Consider the following 25,296-nt stretch of genomic DNA (forward strand, 5'->3'; position numbering starts at 1 on the left):
ACAGAAAGGCTATCGAATGAAGGCGTGGTAAGTACACCAACACAAACGGACTTCAAAAGCATGAAAGTAACATGACATTTTTTGAGAATCAAGGAGGATGGTCCATATATTCATGCTACTATCAAGAAATAAGACTTAGGTTAGGCATGGTGGCACAGGCCTTTAGTCCCACCATTTGGGAGGCAGAAGCAGGTGGATCTCTGTGAGTCTAAGTCCAGCCTAAACTACTTGTAGGCTCATTAGGGCTAAATAGTGAGACCCTGTAGTAAGAAGAGTGGATAGAGGAAGAGGGAAGGGAGGGAAGTCGGCTATAAATAGGTCAGTAGTCACTAATGGTCTTGCTGTAGTAAAGTAATTAAAAGTAACCTGACCTGGGTGTGAATAACGTTTGTCAAAATCTAGGCAGTATTATAATAGAACGCGGGCACAGCTCTGTTGGAAGGCGTTCAGTTTCATTCCGTTTAACTGGGAAGACCCCGGGGCAATTCTGGAAACAGGCTGTTGTGAACTGCTCAAACGCAGTGATCCCAGAATCCCGCAGGTGAGCTTGTAGCAAAATATCGCTGGGCAGAAGGACGATAGTGCCGTGACTCGGATTCGAACCGAGGTTGCTGCGGCCACAACGCAGAGTACTAACCACTATACGATCACGGCGTGCCACGCGCCCGGCGATGATTGCAGCGTTGGCCCTGGTGCTGTTGACCAAGCCTCAGTCCCATTCAGTCCGGTCCTGCCTGCTCTCTGTGTTTGTTCTCGCCGAGCGCTGTGTAGGAGCGAGCTGTCCGCCCTTTTGGGATACATACAGTCCTGCCAGATCGGTCTCTGCTGGTTTCCGAGGCTTCGCTGTCCTAAACAGAAGTGACTTCTCCCCGCTGCCTTGGGAGCGGCACCGAGTGCACGTGTCTGTCTGCGCCTTAGTTGCCTGGTGAGGGCAGATGCTAACTGTAAAATCAATGTAGAGTTCAGGTTGACCCCATACTCCAGTGCAGAGTCAGGTATAATAACACACATCTGTAATCCCAGCGCTTGGAAGGTAAAAGGCAAGAGTTGAAGGTAATCCTCAGGCACAGAGAGCCAAAGAGTCTGGGGTACAGTCAGGAAAGAGAAAGCAGGGGGGAGGAAGAGGAGGAGACGGAAGCAGCAGCCACCAAAAAGACCAGGGTGATGTCGGGGCGGCTGAAGCCATTAGGATGGCAAACTAATTATAATTATCTTCAGAGTCTCTGTGCTAGAGAGTTTTGTGTCAATGACACAAGCTGTAGTCATCCGAGAGGAAGGAACCTCAATTAAGGAAATGCTTCCAGAAGATTGGTTTGTAGCCTGTAGGGCATTTTCTTAGTTCATGATTGATGGGGAAGAGCTCAGACCATTGTGGGTGGTGCCATCCCCGGGCTGGAGGTCCTGGGTTCTGTAAGAAAACACACAGAGCAAGCCATAAGGAGCAAGCCAGTAAGCAGCTCCGCTCCATCGCCTCTGCATCAGCTCCTGCCTCCAGGTTCCTGTTCTGAGGAGATTCTGTCTCGGCAGCCTTCAAATGAAGGACCACGATGTGGGAGTGTAAGCCAAACAAACCCTTTCCCTCCTCAAACTGCTTGGATCATTGTGTTTCGTCAGAGCAACAGAAACCGTGACTAAAATAGGCTCACTGGAAAAGCGGACCTGTCCTGTCCAGGGAAATCCAAATAGCATCTACCTGAAGCTTCTCTAAGAGTCTGGACCAAGTGGGTGCCGGGTTCTGAGGGACAAGAGGGGACTCCTCTGGGAGGACACAGCCTTCCCCTGGTCTTAGAGAAAAGGACGCTGACTTTGAAACAACACTGACAAAGGAAAGGAGCCACGATAGCCCAACCCAGAGATCTTGATGGTGGGAATTACTCCCCAATGCCCCGGGGCAAATCTGTAAAATGGGGAAGACTCCAGAGCGGAAAGATGCTGAGTTGGGAGTTTAAGGGAATTAAAGAGTCACTGTTTTCTCAACTTTTGTTGTTTCAGAGGTTTCGTTTTCCTCCTGTTTGAAAACGAAAGGCTGGGACTACTATTCTCCATTTTCCCTCTCTCAACCCCTTTATTTGAAACTCAGTTTTCAAATAAAGTGTTTCAAATAGTTTTGAAACACAAAACTATTGTAATCCTGTTCTGAGACCACGGAGAAGAAAAGCTGCTTAAAAGATATTCCCTGACCGGGAATCGAACCCGGGCCGCGGCGGTGAAAGCGCCGAATCCTAGCCACTAGACCACCAGGGATACGGATGAGATGTTGAGTTGACCCCCTTGAGGAAACTCCAAGGAGGAAACCTTACTTTCTAAGGCTGGCGGGCCAAGCACTGCGCCCGCTCCTCCGGTCCCTGGTCTTCATCGTTTCTCCCATTTACTGCCTGGGTACAGGTCTGCCTCTGAAGTCAACAGACAGGGAGCGCATGTGGAATCCACTCCACTCCAGCCTTCGCACCAAGTGCGCCTTGGATGGCATATCTCTTCCTCTGAGCTTCGGCGTCCTGGTGGGTAAGCTGTCGGGTAAGGTGGTGAGCAGCGGAGTCCTCCTGGTCCCTGTCGTGGGAACCAGTTCACGGGACGCTCACGCAGAGAGGGGCTCCTTTTCCTTCCCTGTCGCCTCCATCACACAGCGGACAGGCACCGAAGTACTCCAGGGTCAGACTGGGCTCGTTCCTCTCACCGTGTTGGTTTCTCTGCGGCTCCAGGCAGCCTGCCCCGCAGCTGTAAGATCTCAGGGTGAGATCCAGGCAAACGGACTTCAGGAGGAAGACCCCCTTGGTTTTCAGACCCCGGACGCCTGTCAGCCTGGAGGCATTTAGGCGGAGGTGAAAGAGGTGGGTTTCTGGATATAAGGCTGCGGGGACGGCTCCTGCTGCTGAATCTCGGTCCCTCTCTCACCGAGGTGAGCCACGTGGATTCCCCGGATAGTGAGTGGGAAGCCGCGGGTGTAGAACGCCTGTAGGTCTGTTACCTCCTTCACCTTTGCCTCTCTCTACCTGACTCATTTCCCGGTCTCTTTCTTTCAGATTTAAAACAAACAAACAAACAAACAAGATCTGTGACCGCATCTCCGGTTTGCGTTCCTTCGAGTTTCCTTTCAATTTCCTTTCCTGTCTCCCTTCCGTCTCTTTCATACAACTGCTTTTAAGAGAATGAAGAAGAAATGGCGGGGCGTGGTGGCGCTCGCCTTTAATGTCATCGGACAAGCCAGGAAGGGGCTCTCTGGTCCTCAATTAGCCTGGTCAGATAGTGAGTTTTCGGCCAGCTAGGGTTACACGGTGGCAAACAAAAATATTGCTCCGCGGTTCAACACGAACTCAGGATAACAGCCAGGAAGAAACTAAACAAGGATCCAGTGATAACTGTTTAGTCTCCCATAGTGTATGAGTCCCGTGCTCCCCCTCGACCTTTCCCAGGCGCGGGGATCCCGACAACACCCCGAAGACACCGCCCAAAGTCACCTAGCTGCCGGGGTCTCCTTGCCGACCAGGGCGCGACCGGGGCCCCCACAGGCGTTTTAGGGTCTAATCCTTCGCAGATCCAGAGTGCCTACGCTCGAGAGCCTGCTATGGAGAGGCGGGGCCTGTGGACTGGAGCCTTGGCACCGATCTCGGCCTGGACGGCGAGCGATCGTGGGAAAGGTTGATCAGAGAGGAAGGAGGATGGACAGGAGGAAAGAGGGGAAGGGAAGGAGGGGAAGAAGAGACGGAACGCAGCGCTAGTATAAAACACAGCAGTAGCTGGTGGAGCCCAACCCCTAGACCGGATGACTTCGTTGGCTGGCGCGGCTTCGCGAATGGGTTTCTGTGGGCGCCCAAGGCTAGCGAGAAGAGGGCAGAAGAGCCGGCAGAGGAAGGAGCGACGGAGCACTTTACCTGTCTGAATTTTTAAACAAAGCCGACGATCATTACACTCACACGCGAAGAAGACTCAAGAACTGCAATTCATGCTTGCCTAGATGCCCGGATCCGCGAGCCATTGCGTAGCTCTTAGTAATTTGCGAGTACACTGTAACTGTTGTTCGAATCCGAGACCGGAGAATGGGCTTTTTCGGAGCGACTGTGGTTTTCTTTTGCTTTCCAATATCCAGTTACTGCATGCTTTGCCGCCGACTACAAATCAAGTCTTGCCTAGGATTCTGAGGCAGGAGAACGAAAGGAAACTGCCTGGTACACACCCAATGCCAAGGCAAGAGAATTTGGTTTTGGCTCAAGGGAGGAGGGGCTGCCTCTCCGTCAGTCTCCCTGCAAAGCGCTTTTATGATGCGGCCAGATCCATTTTTTAGTTTTGTTTCCGTTTTGTTATCTCGAGCCATATTCGACTTCTAAATTAGAAGTGAGATCGGAGTTCTCACTCAATGGAGATATTTTAAATAATCTTACCAATACACTAAAATTAAACGCCAAGACACTTCCCAACTATTTTTCCCTCACAATGAGTGATTGGAGTATAATTCATACAGATTGCAGGGCACAGATATCTAGAGTTTAGCCTGATGAATTGTGACAAGACAAACCATCGTCTTCTAGTTCCGATCACTGATTTCCAACAGCCTAGAAAGTCTAAGTCCTTTCTTGTCATCCAAACCCCAAGCCCCGTCACAGTAACCATTCCGATTTCTCTGCCCAGGATTAAAATCCACAGAAACGAGCAGCATAGCTTTTTGTCGGAGTGTTTGTGTTTTCAAGGCAACCCCTTGAAAAAATGCGTATAACGCATGTACTTTTGCAGGGGTGAGTGGTTGCGGGGCTGTTGCTTTGATGAGTGTTTTTCCAATGTGTGAATGCGCCGCGATCCCGCCGCCGCAGGTCCTGAGTCGAGGAGGGACTTGGGAACAAAGAAAAGAACTGTCTGACCACCAGATGGGTTTACACAAGAGACCGGTGGGAAAAGCTCCAGCTGTCTTTATTTATATTCCAAAAACAAGCATGTTTTTCCACACGAACATCTATAAATCAAGAAAATCTTTAAATCAAGAAAATGCCTCAGATGGGTTTGGTGCCAACTCACGTTTCATCCTAGCACTCCGAAGGCAGAGGAAGGTGAATCTGGGAGTAGTGAGTTCCAGAACAGCTGGACATAGTGAGACCCCTGTCTCCAGGAAGTAAGTAAATATAAAGAGGAAAGAATGAATGAGAAGCCAGCAGGCCGCCAAGTCCTGGGGAAGAACAGTAAGCGGTGGCCTTCCGCAGCTTCGGTTTCTGGCGTAGCTTCCCTCGATGAGATCCAGCTTTAAATCAATATGACAGATGACCGGAAGCATAGGCTTGAGTCTGAAAGGCTTAAGTGGGCCTGGGTCAGAGTTTTCCCACTGTGTCTTCAGATCTCAGAGGGTCAGACACCTGATCCAACAGATCGATCCTCTCTCTACACTACGAAAGGAGTTTTCAGAAGCTGGATCTTTCCTATCCCCTTACACCACCCAGCAGGGACGAATTAGACAGCACGGCCCTGGATTTGCTTCAGCTGTTGTTTAGTGTAGAGAAGAGGGGCTCAGACAGGGGGTGGGAGCGAGGGGGTGGGGGAATAGTGTTCAGGTCCCAAAGACGAAGTGTGGAGTTCGGAGGCGACAGAATCTGAGGGTGAATCAGGATGGTTGCCAGCAGCATTTAATTGGGGGAAAGAAAAAAAAAAAAGACTACACCTTTTATACTCTGTAGCTGCATTTAGGATTAACTGTGAGACCGTGAGCTGGGGTGTGGCTTGAAATCAGGGTTTGAGGAAGCTAGCCTTGACCTTGACAGTGGGCACCAGTCTCCTGTTAATGAAGGGTCAAAAGTTCTTGCCAGAGATAAAGAATGACTGCTTTAGCAAACAGGAACTTTCCTCGAGGAAAGGAGACCCTTATCTGAATGCCTGATCGTGGGAAAAGGACTTCTTCTGAGGAGCAGACACTAAACTACCTTTTCTTAGTCTTACTTTATAGTTCTGTTCCCCTCAATAGCACTCCCTAAGGAAAGGTCCTGCTGTCTTACTCTTTCCCATTATCCTGAACCATTCTGATTTCTCTGTATTTATTAACTGAACTCATGTCCTTAATGGTCGCATGCCTTTGAGGTAAGAGATGTGTTTTGGCATCAGCAAAACTTAAACATTCACCTATTTGTTTAGCTTTTTTCAGATGAGCAGGGGTGTTGAGTGTTCGAACAGGACCTTACACCTACCAAGCACATGTTCTACACTGACATACACACAGTTCATTTGTTCCTTTGACAGGTAAAGTTGGTGTCGTAAATTTGGCAAATTCAGCATTAGGACTTTGAATTGGAAATAAAGCTAGGACTTCTGTAAGCTAAGATAAAATGCCACCAATAAGTTCTACAAAATTAGGAAATCTAAAAATCACAATAGGGTAGAACTCAGGCCAGCGCTATCCTAAAGTCTGGACCAAGTGGGTGCCGGGTTCTGAGGGACAAGAGGGGGCTCCTCTAGGAGAACACAGCCTTCCCCAGGTCTTAGAGGAAAGGACGCTGACTTTGAAACAACACTGGCATAGGAAAGGAGCCACGATAGCCCAACCCAGAGATCTTGATGGTGGGAATTACTCCCCAATGCCCCAGGGCAAATCTGCAAAATGGAGAAAGAAGACTCCAGAGCGGAAAGATGCTGAGTTGGGAGTTTAAGGGAATTAAAGAGTCACTGTTCTCTCAACTTTTATCGTTTCAAAGGTTTCGTTTTCCTCCTGTTTGAAAACGAAAAGCTGGCACTACTATTCCCCATTTCCCCTCTCTCAACCCCTTTATTTGAAACTCAGTTCTGGGCACGGTTTGAAGGGTGAAAGAAGGCCACGTAGAAGAGAAGCTGCTTAAAAGATATTCCCTGACCGGGAATCGAACCCGGGCCGCGGCGGTGAGAGCGCCGAATCCTAACCACTAGACCACCAGGGACATGGATAACACTCTTAGTTGATCCCCTTGAGGAAACTCCTAAGAGGAAACCTTACACTGCGCCCGCTCCTCTGATCCCTGGTCTTCATCGTCTCTCCCATTTACTGCCTGGGTACAGGTCTGCCTCTGAAGTCAACAGACAGGGAGCGCATGTGGAACCCACTCCACTCCAGCCTTCGCACCAAGTGCTCCTAGATGGCACACCTCTTCTTCCTTTTGAGCTTCGGCGCCCTGGTGGGTAAGCTGCCAGGTTGACTCAGCGCGTGCCGAGCGGAGTCCTTCTGGTCCCTGTCGTGGAAACCAGTTCACGGGACGCTCACGCAGAGAGGGGCTCCTTTTCCTTCCCTGTCACCTCCAATCAGACAGCGGACAGGCACCGAAGTACTCCAGGGTCAGACTGGGCTCGTTCCTCTCACCGTGTTGGTTTCTCTGCGGCTCCAGGCAGCCTGCCTGCCCCGCAGCTGTGAGATCTCAGGGTGAGATCCAGGCGAATGGACGGCTCCGGCTGCTGAGCCTTGGTCCTCGTCTCACAGCGGTGAGTCAGATGGATCCCAGCGGGGAGCGAGTTGCTAGCGGCCTCGCAGTGTTCATTAATCTTCACATTCCTTTCCACTCCCTCGTCTTCCTGCCTCTTCTATCTGTCTCGGTCTCTTTTAGAAAATTGTTCTTTTCTGTTTTGGAGACAGGTCTCACTACGTAACCCTGATTGGTCGGGACCGCGCCTTTAGACCAGGTTGGACCTCCAGCGCACCCAGCTCCGCCTTCCTCTGCCTCCCGAAGGTCGTGATTAAAGGCGTGTCCCACCACGTCCCAGAAAGTCGATTTTTAAGCGACTGTGTCTGGTGGAATAGCGAACAAGGTCCTGCTTGGCATGTATGGAAACTGCTAAGGGGTCAGAAGAACTAACCGACACGGTCCCTGGTGGATTTGTCGCCAGGAAAGTCTTGTGTTGTACCCTGTGCAACTCTGGCTGCCCGCAAAGCTCCTGCCACTTCGTGTCCAGGTTCGATAGAGCAAGTGCTCTCCATCTGAAGCGTGAGCCAAGTGCCTGACAATCTTTCCAGACCAGGAGACTGGGGCCCCATGGACCCTGGGCCGGCACCAGAGGAACCCACCCAGGAGCGACCGCCCTTCCTCTTCCTCGCAAGACCGTATCTAGGGACTCCCGCTCTGGCCTGCGGTCCCTACTGTCACGAATGTTTCCCGTTCCTTGACGAAGTGGCCACACGTTTGCACCACGCTTGCACCGCTTACAGGAGCCACCGGGCCCCGACGTCCGAACCCAGGGTGATGGCGGCCGCCTATGACAGTGGACTAGTTTGGGTTTCTCTGCGGAGGGGGACTAGGTGAGAACTGCGGCCGTCGGCATCCTGGAGTTTTTCCAGGGATGAGCGCTTCCAACAGTGAGAACCTCAGACCCGGTTCACCCCCCTCGCGTCCACGGCCTGAAGAGCCCTAGCCCTTGGTCCACAGGAATTCCCACCGCTCTTATGAATAATATCCAATTACACTTTGGGGATTTAGGCAATGTAAATCATACAGACACTTGGAGAAAAACCACGGACCCAAACAGCCAAATTGAAGCAAGCTTTTTTATTTGTATAAACGGGCTTTGACCCCCTAAGGCGGGGTTCAAAAGATCAGCCCTGGACATGGGGAAGATGAGGGTTTGATGTTGTTGTTTGTTTGTTTGTTTTTATATATAGTTCAGGGGTAGGGGCTTTCCAAATGGGGAATTTGTCAGGAAAATAAGCGGCGGCGGGAGGGGGTGTGTGGCATGCCACAGAAGTAGAATATAAAAATATAACAAGTTGGTCATAAAAACCTGAAACAAAAGCATGGTTACAAGGTGGTCATAACCTCTTGAGACAAAGGCATGGTTGCCATTTTCTGGAAAAGGATGTACAGAACCATTTATAATTAAGGTGGGCATAATGCAATCTTTGAAAAACAGAGATTTAATCATGAATAAAAGGCTGGAAACGATTCCATTTCTGTGCTGGGCTCCCCAGCCCCCAAGATAAGCTGAAGGCCATAGGACCCCTCTTTAGGAGAAGTATTGACTAATGGAGAAACCTAAGTTACAATAAAGTTGCTAACTGCAGCCCATTCCCCCACTCAACTTCCCCTATAAGTTGGGCAATATTTCAAGCAGACCCTGCTGTTAGCACAGGTTCAGCAGATGTCTGGAGGATGTATGTAAGGGGGGGGGCTGTTGCTACCCCCCCTTCCATACTAATAGCCTATCAGGAACTAACAGCTGAGCTTTACCTCACCTGTAGCCAATTATGATATGGGCTATGTAACTTTGCATTTTGAGACTGTAACCTTATGACTGCTTTGTGGTTTTTCTCTTTATAAACCCCTTACAATAGTAGACGGTGTCCTTCTCCCTCCATCTACTGTGACTGCTACATCTAGCTTACCTTATTGTGATCTGTTTCTCTTTATCTATGTTTTGCCTTGGAACTTTTCACCTTTCTTTTCTTTCCTTCTGTATATCTTACTATCACTGCTTTCCTGCCTATCTGGAAAATAGGCTGGCGGCCTGACATCTAGCCCCAGGCATCTCCGTCTCTCTCATTCTCCTGCTTATTTTCTCTGCTGCCAGCCCTTCCTATCCTTTCTCCCCTAGCTATGGCCAGTCTGCTTTTTATTAGAACAGTCGCCTTAGGCAGGCAAGGTGAAACAGCAACACATCTTTTCAAAATTAAAGAAATGCAGCATAAACAAATACAATACACCTTTACACAGTTAAGGTAATATTCCACAACATAAACAAATGTAACACATCTTTACATTTTCAAATATTCCACAACAGGCCAACTGTCAACAACAACAGAAGCAAAAGAAATCAGCCTCAAAAAGCTGTCCTTCAACTTCCACACTGGTCCCTTGGCATGTATGAACTCTCATTCCTACATCAAACACATGCACATACTCACTCACACACCATTCACATACCTACATGCACACATTTGCTCACACGTGTGAGCACACAGACACTATGGGGAATCGTGTCACAACACAGAGACTGAGCTTAAAACAATTAGTTGCTGGAGGACTCTGAAGTGCCTTATTTCCACCCAAAATATGCCATGTCTGTGTGCCTGTGCCCTGTGGCCCTTGGCTGCACCTCCCCCTAATCTAAGCCCCGTGACAGCATTGTCCTAGGTCAGCATTGGAGACAATGACAGAGAAAGTTCACTGGGCAGGCGAATAAACAAGAAAGGAACCGTGCTACAGTTGGGAACATGACCAGGACAGGGCAGCACCCCTGTGGAAGATCCATTTGCAGACCAGGCTCAGATAGAGCATGATACAAGCGTCATCATGTGACAATGACAACACCCATCCCTCTACTATTAAACATCTGCAGGAGTCAACAAGTGTCTGTCCACTTCCACAGCAGTTATGTTCACTTAAAAAGAATTTTCTGGAAGAAGGTGACAGGGGAGGAAAGCGAGGGTGGGGGTAGGGAGGAGCCTAACTGTACATTCAGACATTCAGAGTAGGGCCAGGTGCAGTTTGTAATCTCCACACCCTCTGGTGGCAGGTGATTTTGTGAGTTTGAGGTCAACCTACTCTATCAAGTTCTAGGACAGCCAGGGCTACACAAAGAAACCCTGACTCAGAAGAAGAGAAAGGAAAAGTAGGAGGAAGGAGGAGGAAGAAAAAGAGAAGTAAATTCAGAGTAGGTGCTGGCAAGGGGGCTGAGCAGTTAAGACCACTTCCTGTCCCTGCAGAGTTCTTCCCTAGCAACCGTGCCTGGCAGCCGACAGCTGTCTGTAACTCCGGACCCATGGGACCTGACACCCTCTTCTGACTTCTGTGAGCACATACATGTACACAAAAATAAAATCTCAGCCAGGTGTGGTGTCAAAGACCTTTAGTCCCCGCATTCCGGAGTGGAGGTAGGCGACCAACCTGCCTACATAGGAAGTGCCAGGACAGTCAGGGCTACGTAGTCAGACCCTGTATCCAACAAAACAAAGCATCTTACAAATTCTATATTTCTTACATATAATTATATATATATATATATATTTCTTTATAAAGAAATGCAGAGGCAGGCTGGGCATGGTGTGTGGCTTTAGTTCTAGCACTCAGGAGACAGCAGCCAGAAGATATCTGTGAATCCCAGGTCTCAAGAAACAATCAAATCAAATCAAAAAAGAAAGAAACACAGGGGCGTTCCCTACTCCCGCTGCCCTACTAGGTGCTAGGATCGACCCCAATAGTGGAACTGTGAGTGCAGAGGAAATCAGGGGAAAACAGTGACAGCTAAGAACTTTAGGTCTAGAATCCTCAACTTTCGTCTTCCAAGTGTCCAAATTAGTCAAAGGAAACCACGCTAAGTTTGTGTTTGGAGATCCAGGGGAATGACTGGCTCACAGTAGGTCGCTGTCAGGTGTGATGTTTCCTGCCTCTAATCACATCTCTGCTGCGGTGGAGTCATCAGCGACTTTCTCATGAGCCTGGTTCATGCCGTGTCTAAAACAAACTAAATAAAATGGACAGGAACAGTGTAAGCACAGGACAGATACTTCTGTAAACTTCCTTTGTGTAAGTGAGACCCTGGAGGGGTGGGAGTTTCTCTTCTGTTTTCTGAGGAATACTAAAGCAAATACCTCAGTAAGTTAGTATGTATTAAAACTAGATGTAGCCGTCCCTGGGTGGGCTTGAACCACCAACCTTTCGGTTAACAGCCGAACGCGCTAACCGATTGCGCCACAGAGACACTTAAGAAAACCACTAGGGCGGCTGGATGTTGAGTGATGAGTCATCAAGTCCCCCAGGCCTTGGGGTGATCACAGGGAAGAATTCAGTCCTCAATAGCGGGTCGTGGTGCTCGCTGCGTTGCAGCAGTTGGGACGCAGCCCCGTCTGCTTCCCGAGCTCACCCGGGCGTCATGAACCCCGCATGTCCTGCCCGCACCTTCCGATACTGGGGTCGCGCCGCCACTCGGGAGTCTGGGGGGCCCCACGCTGTGGGGGTGAAGATGCCCCCGTACGTTTTAGGATCGGAACGTTCACAGCCCCCTGGGGCTGGTCATCCCAAGCGTGTGTCTGAGTCACTACACCGTCCGGACTTGGGCCTGGGAGGCAAGCGTAGGAAAGGCGATGGGTGGTAAGGAAGGGGGAGAACAGGATCTCTGTGAGTTCGTAGGCCAGCCTGGTCTACAAGAGCTAGTTCCAGGACAGGGTCCAAAGCTACAGAGTAAACCCTGTCTCGAAAAACCAAAACCAAAAAAAACAAAACAAATCAAAACAAAAAAAACAACAAAAAAAACGCGAAATATGTTTTCTTCCAACTTTTACATCAAAACATCTTTAAACCAAAAATCACTTATCATTTTGTTAGCTTGGCCGAATATGGAGCCAGGTACATCCTGTCTTTACAAAACTGGTGAATGACATAGGCACACATTTCCAAGAACAACAATGCCATTCAAAACACATTTACAGAAAACGGGCTGCTCTGCCTCCCATCCTGTCAGCCCCGAATCAGAACAGCTGCTGGGGTCTGTAGTGACCGCTGTCATCTCCAGACAAGAACCCTGGGAAGCATCAGCTCCCAAGGAATTTTAGGGGAAGATAGTAGAGAAAACTGAGGTTTCTAGGAAAGATCTTGTCTGTCCCATGCGTGATTAACAAAATGACACTAGAACCGCCAAGAGAATCATCAGTCCTTGTAAGAGAGAACAGCGCACGGGCCGCATGGTCCCTGCAGTCTTCCGCGCTGGCCCGAAGTTCGCTGGTCCTTGCCGAGTGAGTCTGTTCCCAGGGGCTTTGCCTCATCCGGAGACCCGTTGGACAAACACTATACTGGTCTGAAACTAGGCAGCGCGGCTCCCAGCAGACAGGTGGGAGCCGCCCGAACGGGAGTGGAGACCCGGGAGTGAGCAGGCGTTTGTTCTTGCACAGAAATTTACACACCTATTTGTTCAAGAGATGAATGTGTGTAGCGTTATTGAAAAACGGGTTGTTGTTTTTTTTTTTTTTTGCAAAACATGAGCGACTACACTACAATTTAATAATTTTGAATTTATTTATGCTATTTTGAGAAAATATCTAGCCAGACTGACCTGGAATTGATTCTGTAGATCAGGCTGGCATGAAACTCACAGAGATCTGCCTGCTTCTGCCTCCCAAGTACTGGGATTAAAGGTAAATGCCTCCACACTAGGTTTATAGTCAATTATTAAAAGTAAGTCAGAAAATAAGACTCAGCCTTTCCAGTTTGACTTATGGTGTTCTAACACGGGCAAGTATGGTCTAATGATGAGCCAGCCTGCCTCCATCTTGTGCCATTGGAAGGACACCAGCTCCCTTGAGCATATGGCTCTGGCAGGCCTTGCTGTTCTCCTCCATTCCCTTGGCCTTGCTAAAACCTTTAGATTACATTCCTAAAGCTAGCCACCAGGTCTGTCTGGTCCCTTATTTGGCCACTTCCTCCTCCTCCTGAGGCTGACTACCAAGGTGCAGCTATCAAAGTATTAAAGTCCAGCAATCAAAATCCCCATTTGACTCACCTAATTAACATGCCCAATTAAGACTAAACTCTTCATCCTGACATTCTCTTTTACCTTTATAAACCGCCACTTGCCTATGGGCCATGTCCATCTCCTCCCTATCCAGAGACGGTCCTTTGCCCCTCTGGGACAAATATTCTTGCCCCCTCTCCCTTGCCCTTTTCTCTCCTTTCCCTTGTTCCCTTCCCTTTTTCTGGGGCAAATAAATCTCTTTTGTGCTGAGAAGTTGGTCTTGAGGCTCCTGAGCCAATACTGGTCTCTTAGAGCCATCTTATAGTAAAGACGAACCAGGTTCATTCCTGTTCGTGATTAACCCTCTGTTTCTCAAGGATTAGGCAATGCCCCACCTTAACTACAAGTGGTTCTATGCTGTCTGTTTCAGGAAACAGAAGCCATGCCTTTGTTTCAAAAAGTTGGAATGGAATGACCATCTCGCAACCCTACCTTTGTTTCAAGGTTGTTATGAACACCTTGTTAACTGTTATTTCTGTAACACCACCTATTTTGCCAGCCAAATCCCCCATTTGTAAACCCCCTGAACTATAAAATCCTTGTCTTCCTCATGTCCAATGCTGACCTCTTGAAGCCCACATTAGAGGGAGGCAGAAGGCATACATAATCAAAAAGGCTTGCTTTAATTAATTGCATGCTTTAATTCATTTGGCCATGATGATTTAAGTTGGTGGTCTTTCTCCTCACTTTTTTGGGGGATTAACACTAGCCTGAATGCTTTATGTAAACTTTTAATATAATTGCTTGTGTTTAACTTTGTTTTTTTGGCTATTTGTTGTAGGAAACACAAAACCCAAAGGTACGCAAATGTGTATACATGTGTATATATAACGAAAAATAAGATCCCCCTGCGTCCTACTCTCCCTCCACTGCTGACCCACTTTTACAGATTATAGGAGGTGGTGGAGGACCACTGTGGCTGCTAGGTGACTCACCAAACAAGGCAGGAACTTCCAAATCCTGCTCTTGGTGCTCCTGGGTGGTGGGGAAAAGGCAAAAGACAAGACTCACACCATTTATTGCAGATGTCAGGCAGATGGGAAGCAGTGGCAATCTGAGACAGATGATGCAGGCTGGAAGGACTCCTTTCCAGCTCTGAGCTGAGGGGGTCTCCATCTTCCCACAGGTGCAGATGAAATGCAGTAGGACAGTCAGCAGGAAAGATGAATGGGCAACAATCCAATCCACAACCCACGAAATGTTAGACAGGGAATGACCATAGTGTGTGGGTTCCATGGTGTAATGGTGAGCATTCTGGACTCTGAATCCAGCGATCCGAGTTCAAATCTCGGTGGGACCTTTATGTTTACCTTGGGAGAAAAGTTTTCTTTGATTTAAATGAGATCCTTGGTCCTCGGTGGGTGAGAGAGGAGAGGACCAGAGATGGGGAAGGCTACCACAGGCACTTAGGGTGCAAAGCACTTAGGGTGACCTGGCCTGAGGCTCCTTGGATGCCCAGGAGCAAGTTTTGCTGCGGTTCAGGTGGGAGCAGAGACTGCGGCTGCCTTTCTGCAGTCTACCTGTACCGTCGTCGTATCGTCCTGGATCTTGGTTTACTATCTGGGTAGTGCTGGGAGAAGAGCTGAGCGGCTGTGACCCAGAGGTCCTCTGGAACGGACCACCCAGGCGTGCGTGAACGGCTTTTGCCTCGGAACTCTTCTCACCTGGCCGAGGCTCAGAGGTTTCCATGCAGTAGACTCCTTGCTGGCTCCCCTGGCACGGCCTAGGGAGGGAACCCACAAACTTCCAAGTTACCTCTGCAGGCTCAAGAAAAAAACAATAGTTATCCGAGATGAGATAAATACCAAACAACAAGACGACTGCACTCTTGGATAACAGCATTTCATAGGGGACGCGTTCAAGTGTTCAGGGGACTGCTGTTTTCATAATAAGATCTGGACGCATAAACTTGAGAGAGAAAAATGTATAGTAAATACAAACTCATTCCTTTGTATAAATGTAAGCATTTGAAATCAATCTTTACAGTCACTTATATTGCTGTTTTGGATTCTGGGGTTATCGCCTTAATGTATGTCAGGTTTGGGACACATAGGCCGTAAGTATGGCACCTTGGTACCTTAATCATGTTAAGCAGAAGCTGGAAGTGCACTCGCACCTCCCCCACATTCCCTTTCCCCACACCAAGCAGGTGCCAAGGCTCCAGGAAGAGGTGCTTGATGAAGAGATAGGACTTAAAAGGGAAGCGGAACAGCAGGTGTTCTAAGGGGAATTTAAGACAGGGTGTTAAAAGGAAGTGAAGGAAGGAAATCCCTGCAAGGAAGTTCAAGAGTAAACAGCTCAATCGCTTCAGTAAGTCCCTGAAACTGACCAGATTCACTAGGGTAGGGCCTTCCCTCCACAAGCATACAGCCAAGTTGTAAGGACTGCTGAGAGACACTCTCAAACCACCCAAGCTGCCCGCAGGCTGTGCCCTGCACTCCAGGTCCCTCCTTTTGGGAGCTGTCATCCTTGCTGTGATGGCCTTTTGGGTTGCCGCTGTCTTCTGCGCGGTTTCTGTTTCTGTAAGCAACCCCAGTGAGTTCACTGCTTCACCTATGGTCTTGGCGGTGTCCCTGCTTTGTTTTTCTCTCCGTCCCCTGACTGAGATGAGTAGGTTTCCTCTGTGGGGTGAGAAGTTCACATCTCCCTAAGAATTTTGTCACACAGCAAGGACCTGAAGACAGGAACACAGGAGGGAGCAGCCAGCCTGGCCGAGTTTCCCTGAGTGTTAGCCATGTGTCACAGACCTCTGGCCTTGTCATATTTCTTCCCCATGGTCTGCTCGTCATCGGGGGCCCCTGTCTGAATCCTCTGATTCACTTGCTTCCTCCCTGAGATGGAGACCTTTCAGTTGTGATAATGAACTGGCCACTAAGCACTGCCATTTTCACAGCTTTAGCCCAGAGCCAACTGAAGGGACGGGTATTTGGCACAGGACACCCCAAGCATAAGTTCTCAGAACAAAGGATAATTATTTTCCCCAGAGGGACAAAGGGCAGGAAATAAGAGACAAAGACAGAGCTGGCTGGAGAGATGGCCCGGCTCACTTCTCTCAGCAACCATATGGCAGCTCACAACTGTCTGTAGCTCCAGTTCCAGGGTCTCCTCACACAGACAGACATGCAGACAAAACACCAATGCACATAAAAAGTAATAATAAAGAGACAAAGACAGGAAAAAGGAACAAGGGGGGAGGGGGAAGGGATATAATGAGAGAAGATAGACCTGCTGGGGTTCTGGAATTCCCCTAGCCCAGGAATGTTGCAGAACAGGAAGGACAGTGTCACAAGGTCTGCCACATGGTTAAGTACTGAGGATGTCACCTAAATGCCATCAGTTTTTAATAATGTCTTGTCTCTGACGTTGTGCCTTAAGTAGGAATGTTCCCATTCAATAAATCCATACAGTAAGTATGCCAGGTGCCAGCCACTGCTGAGGAGCTGTGTGTGCATTCATTCATTTGTTCCTTACGATAGGTTGATAGGTTTCTGCCAGCACAAATGGCCAGATCAAACCAAATTAAAACCAGATAAATGCAGATTTATTGGACATTGCTCCCAGGCAGGTTCACCAGTCCCAAAGAACGGCACTAGGGAAGTCGAGTGACTGGGCTAAGGCAGCGAGGTTTTATAGATAGATCATAGGCAAAGGGTGATATGCTAGCCAGGAGCTGGAAATGTGCCCAAGTATGGTCAAAAGCTAAGCTGCTGGGCGGGCACTTGGGTGGGCTGGCTACATCAAAAAGGTGGATTCCGTCTACTGCCAGAAATTCGGAACTGGGTTTTGGGGTCATTCCTTTGTTCAGTTTTCTCGGTGTGGGAGGGGTTGGGAAAATAGGGCCGATGAAATTTCCAGTATGTACAGAGGCAAGCAGGGGTTTCAATAGGACAACGGTCTGTGTCATGTCAGCAAGCTTCTTCACATGTTAGAGGAACGAGGAAAGACAGGCAAGAAACACCTGCACAGGTAGAGATCCGCCCACAGCTAAGGAGACACAGGGAAGAAGAGGAAGTATGGCTGGAAAATGTGAGGCAGGGAGGAGGACTCCAAAGGAGAAGTCAGAGATGCAGAGAGATGAGTGTTGATATTTGCAAAGAACAGGGATCCACACAGGATAGCAGCCGTGATGTTGAAGGAGGGCAGAGGAAAGAGGAAGGGGACTGGACAGAAGGGGCGGGTGTCAGTGGGGAGACAGGAAGCCATGGCACCAGCAGCTGCTGTGTACGCAGGCAACAGTGGTCAAAGACGACAGAGAGACTGGGGGCGAGGGAGATCAGCAGCGACAGAACAGGTACATCTGACAGGTGACAACCTGCCCCATTTTGTTCCCAGCCATCGGGTGCATATGGTCCTAAGTAGTGGGAGAGCAGAATCTTCACTGGGAAGGAGCAGAGTCCTGTCAGAGGCATGAATTAAGAGTTCAGAGAGCATCTGCTGGGATTTCCAAGTCAGTGTGGACCAGAAAAAAAGAATTTATTAAAAGCACTTCCAAGTGGTTGATAGAGCGGAAGCTCTATCACAGAGGGTCATAAGAGTCACGTGAGCCATGAGTTATGTGTGACTTATGAAGCCTACCGTTTTCTACATTTGTATATTCTGCGTTGTCGCTGGCCTTTGCTTCACAGGCAGCCTGTGGTTAGGAGCTCCCTGTCTTTCTGGCCACTGGCTTCTTTAATGTCTTCGTCCTGATTCCTCTCCCCACCTCACTCCCTTGCCATACTCTGTGCTGGAACTAGTGAACACCAGTCTGGGCTCTATAGAAGCAGGGTGAACAGTGGTTACACTCAGAGTGGGGAGCAGACACCAAGAGAAAGAGACTCAGAGTCAGACCCAGAAAATGGGGGCTCTGCCCTCCTCAAGGCCCAGAAGGCAGGAGACAGAAAACCAGTGAAGGAGCTAGAGAGGGGAGCCAAGAGAGTTAAGAGGGTTTGTTGTTCTTGTAAAGGACCTCTGTTTGTAGAGGAAATGGTGACCACAACCTTCTGGAACTTCAAATTTCATGGAGACACCGGCAAACATGTAGTACAGGAACATACATTCAAGAAAAACTCACTTCACATAAGACAAAAAGTAAATCTTGAGACACACACACACACACACACACACACAGAGAGAGAGAGAGAGAGAGAGAGAGAGAGAGAGAGAGAGAGAGAGAGAGAATTGCTATGGGGATTCTTACTTTTAAATACCAGCACTTAGGTGAGGGCACTCAGATCAGAGAGTTCTGGGCCAACCAAGACTAGATACATAAAGTGAGAGACTGCCTGAAAATGAGAAGTCAAATGTGCAGTGTGGTCTCAGGTACATGTCATTAAGGGGAACTGAGACAGAGAACATGAGGATTCCCTATTATTCAATGTGTGCTACAACCGAAACTAGTTTTTTCTATCACTGGAAACCAAACTTAGTTGCGCCAAAAAAACTCAGACCTAAAAACATTCTAACTTTTGTGTACATTTGCCGGGGGAGAGCGCGAACGCAGTCCCCCACTAACAGAAATTATGCAGTCGAGTTTCCCACATTTGGGGAAATCGCAGGGGTCAACACACCCCAAGTGCAATGGGTGAGCCTCGCCCTGGGAAAACCACCTGCCTGATCATGGTATCTCCCCTGCCAGGTAAGTATGCTTTCCTCTCTCGCAGCCCCCACTCAGCCCCACCGGCCCTGCACTTTAAATACACGGTCACTTAGCCTTGCCTGCTCCACGGTCTCCCCGGACGCGCACCCGATTCTTGCACCCCGCTGCTACCCGCAGACCCGCGCTTCTTTCTTTTCACGCCACTAGAGATCGCTCACATTTCCGCAGGTGCGGACCCGGCAGCCCCTGCGCGCCCCTCATCTGCATAGACCCCGCCCACATTCGTGACCTCAGAAAAAAGTCATCCCTGTCCCCTGCCAACAAATGTAACCGCCACCTAAGAGGTAGCGACGTCATCTTGCTGTGCTCCTTCTGGTACCTAATCTGTATAGATCACGCCCATCACCGACCCAGGCGAGATGCCATGCCCCTCCCCTTCACTCCATTGCCTTGTTGAACTTGCCTGCTTGCGGAGAGCTGGAGTGTTGAAGACCCAGAGACAAATCATCTTGAATTATCTTAAGCCCCTAAATAGTCGCCTGTGTCAGGCAGTTGGCAGAGAATCTGCAACACACCATCTTAGCCTGCAGAGAAGTGGTTCTCAACGTGTGGGTCGCAACCCCTTAAGTGGTCGCCTAAGACCATCGGAAAACACCGAAAATTGCATTGCGATTCATAACAGTAGCAAAAGTACAGTTATGAAGTAGTAAGAAAAATAATTGTATGGCTGGAATCACCACAGCATGAGGAACTGTATTACAGGGGCGAAGCATTCGGAAGGTTAAGAACCACTGCTGTAGTGTTATCGCTATTAAAATCTTGACAGGGAGTTGGCAAAACCCACAACATATTAAATGAAACCACGTTGAACTATGGCACACGTGGTAAGAAATTTCTTGGGAAGAGTGGGGTAGTGTCCACCTTTAATCTCAGCCCTCAGAGGCAGGCAGATCCCCAGATGAAATGGGGCCAGCCTGGCTTACATAGGGAGTTACAGACTGGCAATTTGGTTTCCGTTTTAAAACAAAGAGCAAGGTATCCAAAAGTCTATTGTAACTCGCAAAAGTACAAACACAAATTGGGGGGGAGGGATGAGGGGACCAAGGGAACACCAACCAGGGAGTCGCCTGCAGACGCATGCTTCTATTATTTAAGCAAATGAAATCAGGGGCCTAATGTGGCTTTCATTTTTGGTACAGATGAAGCGGCAGGACTCCTGATGTGTGTTGTGTAGGGAAATATCACCATTCTCCCGTCACCACTCGTGGGGTGCAGACCGTAAGCAGCTTATTCCCAAAAGTGAAAAGGTGCTGCCTAGAAATGCATCGAATGGAGGAATGGCTCCTGTAGTCGTCTGCAGTGTGCATTTATTTAAATGCAACCAGAATCTTTGGAACCCAAGTGCAGGCAGGCCCTTAGAACTTTCCTGTAGGTTAGGGATATGCACTGTAATTCCTATATTCCCCAATGGGCCGGCAGCATGGGTGCTATCTAGTACACTGGTGCACAATCAAATCCTTTTGATTTGGAGCTACCCAGCGATTAACTAACTGTAGGTGTAAGAGGCGCTGCACACTCAAGGCTTGCTCTCACGATCCTTTTGTTTCTCTTTATAATAGGAGTGTGTACAATTAAGACATTTAATAAAACGAGAAGGCAGTAGTCGGTGATTCACTTCAGTCATCTTTATTCTGCTTTTAATAAACTGGAAAACCAGGAAAGTTTGAGAATGTGGCTCTCCACTCAAGAATGCCTCGTGAGTCTTCCTAATGTCCAGGTGTAGAGTTAGGGTCCTTTTCCTTTGGTTGTTGTTTCTGTCTGGTTTCTCTGTTCTCTGAAGCTGTGCTGTGGGGGAGACTGAGCTAAACGGGCTTCCGTAGGAACTGCTTGGTTCTGAGCCCCAGAACCAACCGGTAGAGCTGTAGCTGAAGAGGAATGCCGGGCAATAGCACTAACCAGATCCTGATTTCCACCCCACTCACGGCAGGGAAGGAAACACTGGCCTTGGATTTTTCTCATCAACTGCTGGAAAGAAAAGCAGACTTCGTAAAGACAGGCAGCTCTCGAGGCAAGGGGGGAATCACTGGAACTATCTGGATTTTCTTCCACCTGAACAAGCAGCATGGCAGAAATCTAAGAGGGCGCTCTGGCCAGTCTTCCTTGGGGCTTAGTGTAGGACGCCCCAGAAAGCAATTGCAATTGTTGGAGGGCTCCGAAGTGCCTGTTAGTTTCTGTTCAAAACATGCAGCATTGCTATCTGCAGGCGGCTGCGCTATGCGCTCCACTGCACTCTGAGGGATGTAGCAACTTCTTGCTGGTAGAAACATTCCATGCTGGCATGGGGTGGGGACTCCTTAAGACACAGGACGCTCTAAAGGGAGTGGAAAGGCTTCTAGCTTTCATGAACCGTCACGCCTTCCCCACACTCCTGCAACACTGATAAAGGCCTTTGTTCGCCAAGTTGGACTCGAGTGGTATCCTTACTTAGGTCTGCTAAACTTCCAGGGAACCTTTTCAGAGCCACGAGTTTGAACTGGAATTAGCATTTCCTGTCTAATGAGCTGAAACTTCAGGGTCATGACAGGCAGAAGTCGAAGGAATTCACTAGGTCAAGCGCCAAAAGTCTTTGCGGGGCAAACCTGGCCCAGATTGATGGGCGAGAGGACTTAGACTTTTTCATTGCCTAGCATGTAGGAGGTCCTTTCCTCTTCCTCAACACTGGGAAATACACAAGATACTGTATTTACAGTTTACGTATGGAGATATTGGGTTGCATTGCTGTCTGTCAGTCAGTGAAACCGGGGATGGATAGGATGGCTTCTTTGATCTTTGTTTATTGTGCCGTCAAACGCCACCAACAGGGTGCATTGGTGGTTCAGTGGTAGAATTCTCGCCTCCCACGCGGGAGACCCGGGTTCGATTCCCGGCCAATGCAGTGACGTCTTCCTCCCACCACCTTTGGTCTATTACGTTTTCTTGGTGTCAGCGAAGCGTGTAACAGTAAAGAAATTTCTGTTTGTGGGGTGTGATTTATCACAGCCTAGCATGCAGAAGGACCTGTGTTTCTTTCTTAACACTGGAAAACTCAGAAAGTTATAAGGATCCTTGGTTTACATTGTTTTTCAGTAGAAATTCACTGAAATGCATGGCTTCTGTTACTTTTTCTGAATGTGCTGTTACAAAGTACACCAGAGGATGCATTGGTGGTTCAATGGTAGAATTCTCGCCTCCCACGCGGGAGACCCGGGTTCGATTCCCGGCCAATGCAGTCTGTTGTTTTTTTTTTTCTTCTCTTTCCCTTCTTCTGCCTACCACCCGCAAGGTTTTCTGGTGTGAGCAGAGAAAACAGGACTAGGACCCAGTTCTATTCTTTCAGACTGTTTTGGGCTGGAAACGTTAACAGCGAATTTGACTAATAGTGGCTCAAGCAGTTAAGTAATGTCTTCCGTGTATCAAAGAGTCCAGGCACAAGCCTACAGATATGGAATATCGAATATTGAATATCACCACCACAGCTGTTTTCATTGTTTTCAAGTTCTTCCTGTTTCCGTTCAGACACCTTAGTCTGAGGTTTTTATTCTCATGGCAAAAGGTAGCTTCACACCTATATTCTAGGCAGAAAAAAGAGGATAAGACGGGCAGGTAGAAGGTATTCAAACATTTTTATTCAGAGGCTTTCGCCTATCTCCTTTAAACCATAACTGAGTTATAGGGTAGCGCCTGGCTGCAAGATATAGGGAAGGGGGTGACTACCAGGTTTGTGGGAGTTTAAACCAACACAAGCCTTTAACCCCAGCATTCTGGAGTCAGAGGCAGGAGAATCTCGGAAGAGTTCGAAATCAGCCTGATTTAGACCAGCCAGAGCTAAATAGTGCGATCCTATCTCAAAAAACAACCAGAAAGGTTTTCATTCCTAGGGATCCTGTCCTGAGGTTTCAGTATCTCTGAACCGTAACTTTTGTAACTTTTAAGTAAGAAGCTTTGAGTAAGGGTTCCAATGTCTCACAAACGCAAAAATCTTGGGCGAGGTCAACAGCTTACTTTATTTAATGCTCTTGCCAAGATTAAATTCCATCAAGAAATTCTCTAATAAGGAGCGGGAGGAGGGGGCGTTCAGACTAAGAACTGTTCGAAGAACCCAGGTTTGATACTCAGCAACCGCAGAAGAACTCTCGATCTCCTCTCTTCCCTGTGGCTCCGCGCGGCGACCCAGACAGCCAGGTGAGCTCATCAAACAAAACCCTTCCGAACTCTTATCAATTATTTTTCTGTCAGCTATCTTTCGTGACAAATGATATGAAGAGAGCCTGAACGCAGCTCCAAATATACTGAGTTATGCAGCCGACTTCCCCGCTTTTGTGGAAGTCGCAGGTATCAGCACACGCCAATGGCACTGAGTCTCCAGGAAAATCGCCTTTGGGATAACAGTGTTTTCCCCACCGGGTGAGTATTGTTTCCACCCCCAGCCCCGACTCACCCCACGAGCCCTGCGCTTTGCCCCGCATGCTAGCGGGCCTCCCGGGACACACACGCTTCTCCTGCGCTCCTCTGTCACCCACCGACCCATGCTCTCTCCCACACCGTGCAAAATTCCTCGCGTTTCCAAAGTGAGTGCAGACACGGCACCGCATGCACCCCTAATTTTCATAGTTCTCCCTTCACTTTAACGCCACCGACAGCTTCGACTCTCAAGAAAACGCCTAGCTCCTCGTCCGGACTTTTGAAGCCTTGGGTTCCTGAGACTCAGCAATCCAGGTGTTGTTGAACACCGTCTTTCAGGTTCCTTATGTATTAACTGGCTCGAGGGAGCAACTAGCATGCTGGTTCCAGTTCTTCCCTGACCACCCCAATCATGACAGCAGACATGACAATCATGACAGTCATCTTAAGATTTCCTGAGTAGATGCTCTGCGGTTGCGCTTAGGGAAAGAAGAAAGCAAATGGGTTTCAACAGGGAAAAAAAAAAGAAAAAGAAAAAGAAAAAAAAAGGAAAAAAATCTTTCTGGTTTTTAGATACTTTGAACATATAGAGACTTAGGAAGATGAAAACTGCAGATTCCTGGATCTAATGCTAAGGGGTGTGTGCTTGCTGCTGTGCCCCAATGCCTAACCCAGTCACAGTGGGGGACGGAAGTTAATCGTGGGGTTTCAGAGCTGCAGAGAGAGGGGAACTCATAGGCATTCCTTTTCTGCTCGCTTCACGGCTACCGAGCGTCTGTCATTTTCTCCTTCTCCCCACACACCCCTTTCTTCCTCCTTCTCTTTCTCTTTCCCCATCCCCCTTTCCTCCGTCTCTTCGTTTAGAAAATTGTTTTAAGGTAAACATTACTGATAGGAAAGCAAACATGTGCCTCTCAGGAATTTTTCAAGTGTTAGGAAAAATGTTAAGGGGGGCAGGAGAAAAAGCCCACACTATCCTTCGAGGATTCATCCATGAAACTGAATCTCCACCGTGTGCACTCTGGCTGCCATTAAAGTAGACATGCCACTGTGGTTCCCGGTCCTTCTGCAGCACCGTCCTGCTTGACAGTGGGCGGGTATGCCAGAGATTCACAGTGACTCCAGACGCGGCGACAGTCTCTCCAGGGAGGAAGGGGACAAGAAGCAATAAGGAGAACTCAACCACAGCAGCCTGATGGGACTTACACCCGCAAGCCCTTTGTGGGTTTCACTTGTGTTGACCCCTCCCTGCCCCATCCTCCTTTAGAATGCCTGGGTACTCACGTGTAAATCCCATAGATTAGAGCAGTCTTTTAAAATTTGTGGACACGGGCTGTTTCTCCCTAAAAGAGTTCAGCACTGGATATGGGGAAGATAAGGGGTTTTATAGTTCAGAAGTAGGGGGTTCCAAACAGTGAGGGTCTCAGAAGTTGGTCCTAACTACCTCCTGAAACAAAGAAATGGTTACAAGGTAGTTGTAACAAGGTGGTCATAACTTTTTGAAACAAAGGCATGGCTGTCATTTCCTGAAGCTGGCAGCACAGAACCATTTGTAATTAAGCTTACAAGTGGGGCATAGCCCCATCCTAGAGAAACAGAAATAACTGTAAACAGGAATGAACCGAGTTTGTTTTTTGCTGTACAATGGCTCTCAGGCCTCGGATGGAACCAGGCTGGTTCAGCAGCTGTGAAGAGAGGAACAGCTAAGACAGAGGATGAAGAAGGAAGAAGAAATGACCCTGCTCATTTCACGGGTGCCGCCTCCCGGACCCGCTCTCCTTAGCTCTTCTGCAGTGTTCAAAAGGCTGTAAAGACACTTGATCACAGCCAAGGCATAACATAAACCCTAC

General features: G+C 48.6%; 8 non-coding genes across 8 annotated transcripts; 3 read left to right on the top strand and 5 right to left on the bottom strand.

Annotated features, from left to right (window-relative positions):
* Window positions 1-582: 582 nt before the first annotated feature.
* Window positions 583-654, bottom strand: Trnah-gug (transfer RNA histidin (anticodon GUG)). Its single transcript has one exon. It is a non-coding gene; the product is annotated as a tRNA-His (tRNA).
* A 1,518-nt stretch (window positions 655-2,172) lies between these two features.
* Window positions 2,173-2,244, bottom strand: Trnae-uuc (transfer RNA glutamic acid (anticodon UUC)). Its single transcript has one exon. It is a non-coding gene; the product is annotated as a tRNA-Glu (tRNA).
* A 4,565-nt stretch (window positions 2,245-6,809) lies between these two features.
* On the bottom strand, window positions 6,810-6,881 carry Trnae-cuc (transfer RNA glutamic acid (anticodon CUC)). Its single transcript has one exon. It is a non-coding gene; the product is annotated as a tRNA-Glu (tRNA).
* A 4,667-nt stretch (window positions 6,882-11,548) lies between these two features.
* On the bottom strand, window positions 11,549-11,622 carry Trnan-guu (transfer RNA asparagine (anticodon GUU)). The gene has a single exon. It is a non-coding gene; the product is annotated as a tRNA-Asn (tRNA).
* Window positions 11,623-14,656: 3,034 nt separating this feature from the next.
* On the top strand, window positions 14,657-14,728 carry Trnaq-cug (transfer RNA glutamine (anticodon CUG)). The gene has a single exon. It is a non-coding gene; the product is annotated as a tRNA-Gln (tRNA).
* Window positions 14,729-18,889: 4,161 nt separating this feature from the next.
* Window positions 18,890-19,053, bottom strand: LOC148119451 (U1 spliceosomal RNA). Its single transcript, XR_015735381.1, has one exon. It is a non-coding gene; the product is annotated as a U1 spliceosomal RNA (small nuclear RNA).
* A 2,817-nt stretch (window positions 19,054-21,870) lies between these two features.
* Window positions 21,871-21,941, top strand: Trnag-ccc (transfer RNA glycine (anticodon CCC)). Its single transcript has one exon. It is a non-coding gene; the product is annotated as a tRNA-Gly (tRNA).
* A 262-nt stretch (window positions 21,942-22,203) lies between these two features.
* Trnag-ccc (transfer RNA glycine (anticodon CCC)) lies at window positions 22,204-22,274 on the top strand. Its single transcript has one exon. It is a non-coding gene; the product is annotated as a tRNA-Gly (tRNA).
* The last annotated feature ends 3,022 nt before the right edge of the window (window positions 22,275-25,296 follow it).

This window comes from Myodes glareolus, chromosome 17 (genome assembly GCF_982192425.1).
Source record: "Myodes glareolus chromosome 17, mMyoGla1.1, whole genome shotgun sequence".
In the NCBI taxonomy this organism is placed as follows: Eukaryota; Metazoa; Chordata; class Mammalia; order Rodentia; family Cricetidae; genus Myodes; species Myodes glareolus.